Source organism: Parambassis ranga, chromosome 2 (genome assembly GCF_900634625.1).
Source record: "Parambassis ranga chromosome 2, fParRan2.1, whole genome shotgun sequence".
NCBI classification, from domain to species: Eukaryota; Metazoa; Chordata; class Actinopteri; family Ambassidae; genus Parambassis; species Parambassis ranga.
Window position 1 is genome coordinate 41143821 of NC_041023.1, and position 9485 is coordinate 41153305.

Genomic DNA, 9485 nt, shown 5'->3' on the forward strand with positions numbered 1-9485 from the left:
TAAAGGCGGCCAAGCTAGCTGGTGAGTACAAATTGTTCACGAAGCGCATTGTTTCGGTAGCTTTGCTTGTTAAATGTGTAAAACAACGTTCGTTCGTTCAAAGCCGAACTTTACACTCGATTTTAGCAACTGGTAGGTAGCGTTGCGTCAAAAAGACGTGCACGCTCGTGACCTTGTGAAGCAATTAGCTGCTACAGTTAGCCTGCTGCTTGTCTGCTATAATGAATTTGATAGTTATTTTCCATTAATTATTCATATTATACAACGATATTATAAACAGTCGACACAAAGTTTACATTGTTTTTCAGTTTAAGGTCTGGTCGGGCATGGCTTGACTTTTTTTTCCGAGTGCCGTTTGAAGGTCAAAGTCTGAACTTAACATAATTATTTTCAGTCGGCAGGCAAAATATGTAGGGTTAACTACTACTGCATATCATAAAGGTGTAGATTTGCTTTTGACATTGGTGGGGACTAGGGATGTAAACAGTGAATCGACTTTAGATTAATTGTCGTTAAGAATTTGATCATTAAATTACTTTAGTTGTCAATTAATTTAGTTTTGGATTTTTTTATGACGTTACGACATTAGGAGTGGCAGCCTCATTTCTGTCTCTACATGCGCACTCCCACCAGCGGACAGAGAGCGCTCATTGAAAAGTTATTAGCAGCCTAGCCATGCTGGTGTGTTGACGGTCTTTGTTTTCAGGTGCTGCGTGATCTCTGTGCGCATGTAGCGGTGCTCCGTCAGAATATAGTCCCAAAATAGATCAAGCTAGGAGACTGCCGCGTGATAATCAGCATTCCCATTTGTGCTCGTTGTAAATACGCACGCCACATAAAGTACTTGGAATTTGTTTCTTTTTTTAATCAGGATCCTAGTTAAACAGAACACGTGTTCTCAGTAGCTGCCATCACTGTAAACAAGCTGCGCACACGCCTGACTCCTGTACATGTCTGTGTGCTATGAGGAGCAACAACACAGTTAGAGAGCAGTGTTGTTGTTTGAGGACAGGTAACATCTTAATGTGATTGTTCCAAAGGAGGCCCAGTAAATGTACTGTGTCACCTTTCTTAGATTAAAGGAGATTATACGCCCTTATGTTTTTACTTGTAAATAGCCCTCTATGTTAATAAAAGATAATATTTTGTTTAGCTTTCTATTCAGGATTTATTTTATATTCCTAAAGGTTTATCATGCACAGCGGAGCCAGTGAACTTATTTTCATGCTGAAGCAGCCTACATATTCTTTTAAAATTTCTATTCACAATTGATTTTGTTATACTAGCCTACATAAATGTCATTGTACTGTACTGTAGCCCCAGTGGTACAATAAATCACTCATTAGGGATTATGACATGCAGTTCTTATTTAGTAAACAATATTTAGCTTTTAATCTTATTGAAACTGAGGGAAATTAAGGCCCAGGAAATAGCTGCTTATCAATTAATCATTAATCAGGGCTCTAGACTAACGTTTTGCACTGGTTGCACCGGTGCGCCTAACCTTTTTTTCTTGGGTGCACCGGCACAAAAGTTAGGTGCACCGCATCACACAGCAGTTTGTTTTTTAAATGCTGTCCATATATTTTATGGATCAGGCCTTAACTTGACACCTATCTTAATGCAGAAGTTTTTTTCATCTTCTCTCATCATCTGCAGCTACATCTACTGTTTACCTGACGGCCTCGCAGGGCTGTAGCCAAAGTTTTAGAAATACTGAGGTCCAAAAATTGATGTCTAGGAAATATGAACGGGCTTAATAATCACATATCATCCTAAACTGACTTTGGACCTTGTTTAATGAACACAGGTAAATAAAAATAATACATGTACTGATAGTACTTATTCAAATTATGGACAAACTAGCCAACAAGTCTGCCTGTCAGAAATCCATAATGAAGATTCAAAGTTCATACAGCACTCTTCATTTCCCTGTTTGCTTTTTCTCTGTATTTTCTGGCAGTCACTCCTCACTTATCTATCTGGCAATGGGAATTAAAAATTATTTAAATTATATACACCTTCATTTATTTAATAGTTGTGATTGATATATATATTTTGTTTTCTTCAACACGTTTCTATTGCAGCTACAGTATCTCTTTCTCTCATCTTCCTCACCTCTCTTCCTCAGTTTCTCCTGTGTCTCCTCTCTTTCTAAAGCTGAGCTTCAGCTGACAGACTTTTCATTCTGTCTGTTGTAGTTTAGCTGTATGCATATATCATACTGGCAGACAATGGTCCGCTATAGCAGGATAATAACAATACTTTTTTTAAATGGGCGTTCGTCATGTAACCATGTTCTATAACTCCTTAAAACCAGCTGACTGCTGTCAGTCAGAGTGAATCAGCCTTCATGGATGAACCTCACAGGTCAGATAACACTGTCCATCAGACCTGCTGTTCAGTCTGTTATGATGCTACGAGCACATCACGCCCCCCCCTTCTTCGAACATTACCGGCTCGTTATCATCACTCATTCAGGTCAACAGCAAATTATCAAAACCCGCATAGTAGCAACAACTCTTCCTCCTCCGCACATGTTCACTTAAACTGCGGTTTCTGCAGCGAAACGTCTTTAAACCCGGTCTGTCTTTGTGTGCGCGCACTGCGCGCTACAGTGAGAGGGCCGTATGAGTTCTGCACACACGTTTTAAAAAGTCCGGGCCGAAACGGACTTTGTTCTCATCACCTTGGTAACATGAACAGATATCTCTGTTCTCGTGCAGTATGGAACAAGCTTTATCACACAGCATCAGCTCTGTGCAGCATATGTCCGCGTTCTTCTCTGAATGTTCGGTCTCTGCTGACCGCAGCAAACACGTTTTCAAAGATACACACACGGAGGTCCCGCCCTTCACCGTGTCTGATTGGTTGAGACCACGATATGGGCCTGATGTGTGTCTGTTGCTGGAGACTTTTGAGAGTCGCGGAGAATGTATCTCCCTCTTACAGCTAGTCGTACCGGTGCGACCTCTGATATTTTTTGGTTGCACCTTTGAGAAATTAGGTCGCATGTGCGCCCAAAATGGTCGCACTCTAGAGCCCTGTTAATCGATTGATAAGGTCATTCAACTAACGATTATTCATTATTATTGGTTCGTTTTACATGAGTCATTTTAAGGTGCTAAGAAAATAACAGTCACATTACCTGTGTGACTAGCCTTAAGTTAAGGAGTCACAGCACTGTAGGTCAGATCAGAAGCAAGAAGAGCATTGTCGACCTCTGGTGGTTAAAGAAAGAAACTACACGTCTTAAACACATGGGAGAGATTATGTCTTTTAGTTCGGCCAGTTGTTGAGGTTGTGCACATAGTCACGTTTACGTGATAAGATCTAATTACGTTAACGTGTAAATGTGATGAGACATAAATGGGTGGGGTTTGTAAAAAATGTCCACATGTTTTTTTCACTTTCAAGCCTCGTTGGCGCAGTAGGCAGCGCGTCAGTCTCATAATCTGAAGGTCGTGAGTTCGAGCCTCACACGGGGCATATCTTTTATGTTGTTATTTAATATCTAGTGCACGTTTGATTTTATTTCACTCTGAAGTCCGGGTATCTTTGTTTTGACTTTCTGTGACATGTCCCCCCGAGCAATGTGCTTGACCCTCAGGAGGCCCTCGGGAAATTTTGTGCCATTTCATTTTTAATTTTCAATCCATTTTAGGTGTGTTGAAGGTACATAGCTCAAAATTGCCAAAGGATATTCGTTTTTAACAAATTTTTGAATTTTAGCCTCGGTTACTTAAATTAGCCTGTAGCGGCAATGTTCCAAAAAGAAATAAAAAAGCCACAGTTGTTGCTGTTTGAAAATCCAAGAGGCGGCTCGGCTTTATTCATGTGTTTAATTGAATCTTTGTTCACTTTCATGCAAGTCCATTTCAGAAGTCTTTATAACGAAAAACACACGGTTGAAACACATGGTCAAAAATACACGGTTACAACACATGGTCAAAAACGTTTTGGCGTGACGACCACACAGCCTTCCAAAACCATCTAATCATAAGTAGAATAGAATAGAATAGAATATAATATACTTTATTAATCCCTTTGGGAAGGTCCCTCGGGGAATTATTTACAAACATTGCACACCAGCATAGATGGTCATGTGATATAGTGTAGTAATGTAAAGGAATTATGTACAATAATTTGCACAGCAGCATAAATGGAATGTAGTATAGTGCAGTAAATGTAAACAAACATTGCACAGTCGCATAAATGGTGCACCTGTGTGCTTTACCTAAATAAATTCGGCTCCACCCAAAGACAGACGGGGCGGCCGCCCACTGGTATTTTATCCACCTACACCCCTTAGCTGGCGTCACAGAGCAGGCAGAGCCTGCTCACAGGCCTTTCCAGAACACTGGATTTTGTCTTTACAGATACACTTCGCACCAGGCCCTTTGCATCCAGCCTAGTTTGTACCACTCTTCCTAAAAGCCAAGAACTGCGTGGGGCCTTTTCATCAAGGATCATCACGACGTCACCATGTTTGAGGTTTTGCTTTACCTGGTTCCATTTCTGGAGCTCTTGCAAACTAGGTAGGTACTCCCGCACCCACCTTTTCCAGAGTAAATCAGAGAGATACTGAGTCTGTTTCCATCTCCTACGTGCACAACAGTCTTCTTTATTGAACAACCCTGGCGGCAGTAACGGCTGCTGCTTCAGTACCAGCAGATCATTTGGGGTTAGCGCTTCAAGGTCATTTGGGTCGTCTGAAGATGCAGTGATAGGCCCGTCATTTATTATTGCTTCCGCTTCACAAAGGAGAGTTTGCAGACACTCATCATCTATTGTCTGTTCATAAAGCACTGAACTTACGACTTTTTTAACCAGCCTCACTTGCCTCTCCCACACTCCGCCATAGTGTGATCCAGCAGGTGGATTAAACAACCACTGAATTCCTCTTTCTGTAAGGACATCATGTATCTTTGTTTAGTTCATCTTCAGTATGGAAGCACGCAGCTCTCTTTCAGCTCCAACTAGGTTTGTTCCATTGTCTGACCTTATAAGAGACACTTGACCTCTTCTGCACATGAAACGTCGAAGATGCTTGGATTCTTCTGGCAGAGCAGATCTACTTCGGCCACCAACCCTCAGTAAGCCATCTTGAAGTGGGTCCAGCTTACGGATCATGCTTTGCTTTGGAACCAGTAGCTTTTAGCTCTTTGTTTTAGGGGAGCTACTCATGCCTTCCCCATCATAAAGACACAGTGCACCTGGTTCTTATTGTTTGTCAGCTTCAGGTAGGAAATCGTTCCATATCCATGTTCACTGGCATCAGAAAAATAATTCAACTGAACTGCTGCAGCTTGTTCAAACTCTTTAGGTTTAATGCATCTGTTCATTTTAAAAGAACACAGCAGGGGGAGCTGGTTCTCCTAGGTAGACCAAGCTTTTACATATCCTTGAGGTATTTCTTCATCCTATGACAACTTTGCCTTTGACAATCTTTGCAGAAGGATTTTTGCAGGAAGAACAGGAGCTAAGAAACCAAGTGGGTCAAAAACAGAACTCACAATAGACACGACACCTCTTCGTGTTACAGGTTTCTCTTTGTGAATGACTCTGAATTTGAAGGTGTCAGTGTTTTCACACCAAAGCACACCTAAAGCTCGTTCAACTGGAAGGGCATCCTTTGTCAGGTCCAGATCTCTCACTTCTTTAGCTCTGTTATTTTCAGGCACAGCTTTCAACAGTGCACGGCTATTGCTAGTCCACTTTGTGAGATGGAATCCACCTGAAGCACATAGCGCTCTGAGATCTTTCCTCAAAGCAATAGCATCCTTTTCACTACTGACTGCTTTAAGGCAGTCATTCACATAAAAGTTCTTTAAAACAGTGTCCACAGCTTCATTCTCAGAGTTGGATCGGTTGTCTTGAGCTGTTCTCCCCAAAGCAAAATGTGCACAGCTAGCAGAAGAAGTGGCACCAAACAAGTGAACCACCATCTTAAATTCAGCCATCTCCTGTGTCAGATCCCCTTCTGGCCACCAAAGGAAGCACAGAAAGTCTGTGTCCTCCTCTGGAACTCTGACTTGATGATACATGGCTTTAATGTCGGCCATCATTGCCACTTGCTCCTGTCTAAATCGGGACTAACACACCCACAAGTGTGTTAGTCAAGTCTGGGCCTTGAAGTAGCTCTTTATTCAGAGAAGTTCTTTGAAAACTAGCAGCACAGCCAAACACTACACACAGCTTTTTCTTCTCTGGATGGTATCACTGAATGTACCACACCTTTCCATCCTGTCGACTGAGCTGTGATTCAGGCACCTTGACTGCATATGTTGATGAAGATTCTCAGTCATCCAGGTCATCATACGTAGAGAAGATTGAAGCAAGGCGTCTTGTAGAGTTTTCTTGAAGACGTTTCGCTGCTGGTCCACCTCCGGCAGTTTCATAGTCGTTAGCCAGTTGTTAGACACACCTGGCCCAGTCAGCCAGAACATCACAGGTAAGTATGGAAACATTTAGTGCTATTGCTTATTTAAGTTTTACCCAGACCCACCCACTGAGGTCTGCAACCACATATAAACCATGTTTCCCCACCAAACAGTTAGAACTGATGAAGCTGCTTGGATGAGCAGCTGCATGTACCCCCGCCTCGCTAACACACCATCCCCCCTTTATTCATTTTTCACCCCCATTTTTGTCGGGGGTCAGTAACTTGTAATTTTTTTTTTAACCCACCAGGCGTCAAAATGGAAAACTAATCTAATAGGATGTAACAGTAACATCAGCGTTTTTTTTAATGAATTGTTTTTTTGTTGTTGTTTTGTACTAACTGTTATCAGACTAACCTGTGAGCCTTCAATGAGCTGTGAAGCCTGCTTCTTTTTTTTTAGCATCATAAAATGTTTTCTTCATTGTCATTGCTGTAAAGTATTTTCTATATGGTTTATGCATGGTGAAGTTAAATTATTAAACATGGCTTTGTGTTCCAGGGCAGACATTTGTTTATTACTCATGTATAGATATATTATAACTATTCATCCATGATTTACGTTTATTTCAATGGTAGAAAGTTCTGGAAGAAGTAAACAAACTTTATTCACACCAGGTGATCTCGATTCCTCGCTCCTATTGGCTGCCCATTACGTAATTGGCAGGCTCCTCGGTGGCTAGAGGTCAGCTAGTGGACGGAGGTGCGGGCTCTGCTTCGTTTAACAACGGGCTGTTTTTCTGTACATACTCGGTAAAAAGCAGAAAGTAAGACAAAGAAAGACTAAAAAAGAGTTCAACGGTGGAGCTGGGAAGCAGAAAAAGTGAATTTGCCAGCGAATGACATCGGGAGGTCTAAGTTACTGTTCACCCGTGAAGTGTTGCAGAAGGTAAAGGCGGCCAAGCTAGCTGGTGAGTACAAATTGTTCACGAAGCGCATTGTTTCGGTAGCTTTGCTTGTTAAATGTGTAAAACAACGTCTTGTTCGTTCAAAGCCGAACTTTACACTTTCGATTTTAGCAACTGGTAGGTAGCGTGGCGTCAAAAAGACGTGCACGCTCGTGACCTTGTGAAGCAATTAGCTGCTACAGTTAGCCTGCTGCTTGTCTGCTATAATGAATTTGATAGTTATTTTCCATTAATTATTCATATTATACAACGATATTATAAACAGTCGACACAAAGTTTACATTGTTTTTCAGTTTAAGGTCTGGTCGGGCATGGCTTGACTTTTTTTTCCGAGTGCCGTTTGAAGGTCAAAGTCTGAACTTAACATAATTATTTTCAGTCGGCAGGCAAAATATGTAGGGTTAACTACTACTGCATATCATAAAGGTGTAGATTTGCTTTTGACATTGGTGGGGACTAGGGATGTAAACAGTGAATCGACTTTAGATTAATTGTCGTTAAGAATTTGATCATTAAATTACTTTAGTTGTCAATTAATTTAGTTTTGGATTTTTTTATGACGTTACGACGTTAGGAGTGGCAGCCTCATTTCTGTCTCTACATGCGCACTCCCACCAGCGGACAGAGAGCGCTCATTGAAAAGTTATTAGCAGCCTAGCCATGCTGGTGTGTTGACGGTATTTGTTTTCGGGTGCTGCGTGATCTCTGTGCGCATGTAGCGGTGCTCCGTCAGAATATAGTCCCAAAATAGATCAAGCTAGGAGACTGCCGCGTGATAATCAGCATTCCCATTTGTGCTCGTTGTAAATACGCACGCCACATAAAGTACTTGGAATTTGTTTCTTTTTTTAATCAGGATCCTAGTTAAACAGAACACGTGTTCTCAGTAGCTGCCATCACTGTAAACAAGCTGCGCACACGCCTGACTCCTGTACATGTCTGTGTGCTATGAGGAGCAACAACACAGTTAGAGAGCAGTGTTGTTGTTTGAGGACAGGTAACATCTTAATGTGATTGTTCCAAAGGAGGCCCAGTAAATGTACTGTGTCACCTTTCTTAGATTAAAGGAGATTATACGCCCTTATGTTTTTACTTGTAAATAGCCCTCTATGTTAATAAAAGATAATATTTTGTTTAGCTTTCTATTCAGGATTTATTTTATATTCCTAAAGGTTTATCATGCACAGCGGAGCCAGTGAACTTATTTTCATGCTGAAGCAGCCTACATATTCTTTTAAAATTTCTATTCACAATTGATTTTGTTATACTAGCCTACATAAATGTCATTGTACTGTAGCCCCAGTGGTACAATAAATCACTCATTAGGGATTATGACATGCAGTTCTTATTTAGTAAACAATATTTAGCTTTTAATCTTATTGAAACTGAGGGAAATTAAGGCCCAGGAAATAGCTGCTTATCAATTAATCATTAATCGATTGATAAGGTCATTCAACTAACGATTATTCATTATTATTGGTTCGTTTTACATGAGTCATTTTAAGGTGCTAAGAAAATAACAGTCACATTACCTGTGTGACTAGCCTTAAGTTAAGGAGTCACAGCACTCTAGGTCAGATCAGAAGCAAGAAGAGCGTTGTCGACCTCTGGTGGTTAAAGAAAGAAACTACACGTCTTAAACACATGGGAGAGATTATGTCTTTTAGTTCGGCCAGTTGTTGAGGTTGTGCACATAGTCACGTTTACGTGATAAGATCTAATTACGTTAACGTGTAAATGTGATGAGACATAAATGGGTGGGGTTTGTAAAAAATGTCCACGTTTTTTTCACTTTCAAGCCTCGTTGGCGCAGTAGGCAGCGCGTCAGTCTCATAATCTGAAGGTCGTGAGTTCGAGCCTCACACGGGGCATATCTTTTATGTTGTTATTTAATATCTAGTGCACGTTTGATTTTATTTCACTCTGAAGTCCGGGTATCTTTGTTTTGACTTTCTGTGACATGTCCCCCCGAGCAATGTGCTTGACCCTCAGGAGGCCCTCGGGAAATTTTGTGCCATTTCATTTTTAATTTTCAATCCATTTTAGGTGTGTTGAAGGTACATAGCTCAAAATTGCCAAAGGATATTCGTTTTTAACAAATTTTTGAATTTTAGCCTCGGTTACTTAAATTAGCC

General features: G+C 41.0%; 2 non-coding genes across 2 annotated transcripts; both read left to right on the forward strand.

The window, feature by feature from the left end:
• Positions 1–3416: 3416 nt before the first annotated feature.
• Positions 3417–3489, forward strand: trnam-cau (transfer RNA methionine (anticodon CAU)). The gene has a single exon. It is a non-coding gene; the product is annotated as a tRNA-Met (tRNA).
• A 5659-nt stretch (positions 3490–9148) lies between these two features.
• On the forward strand, positions 9149–9221 carry trnam-cau (transfer RNA methionine (anticodon CAU)). The gene has a single exon. It is a non-coding gene; the product is annotated as a tRNA-Met (tRNA).
• The last annotated feature ends 264 nt before the right edge of the window (positions 9222–9485 follow it).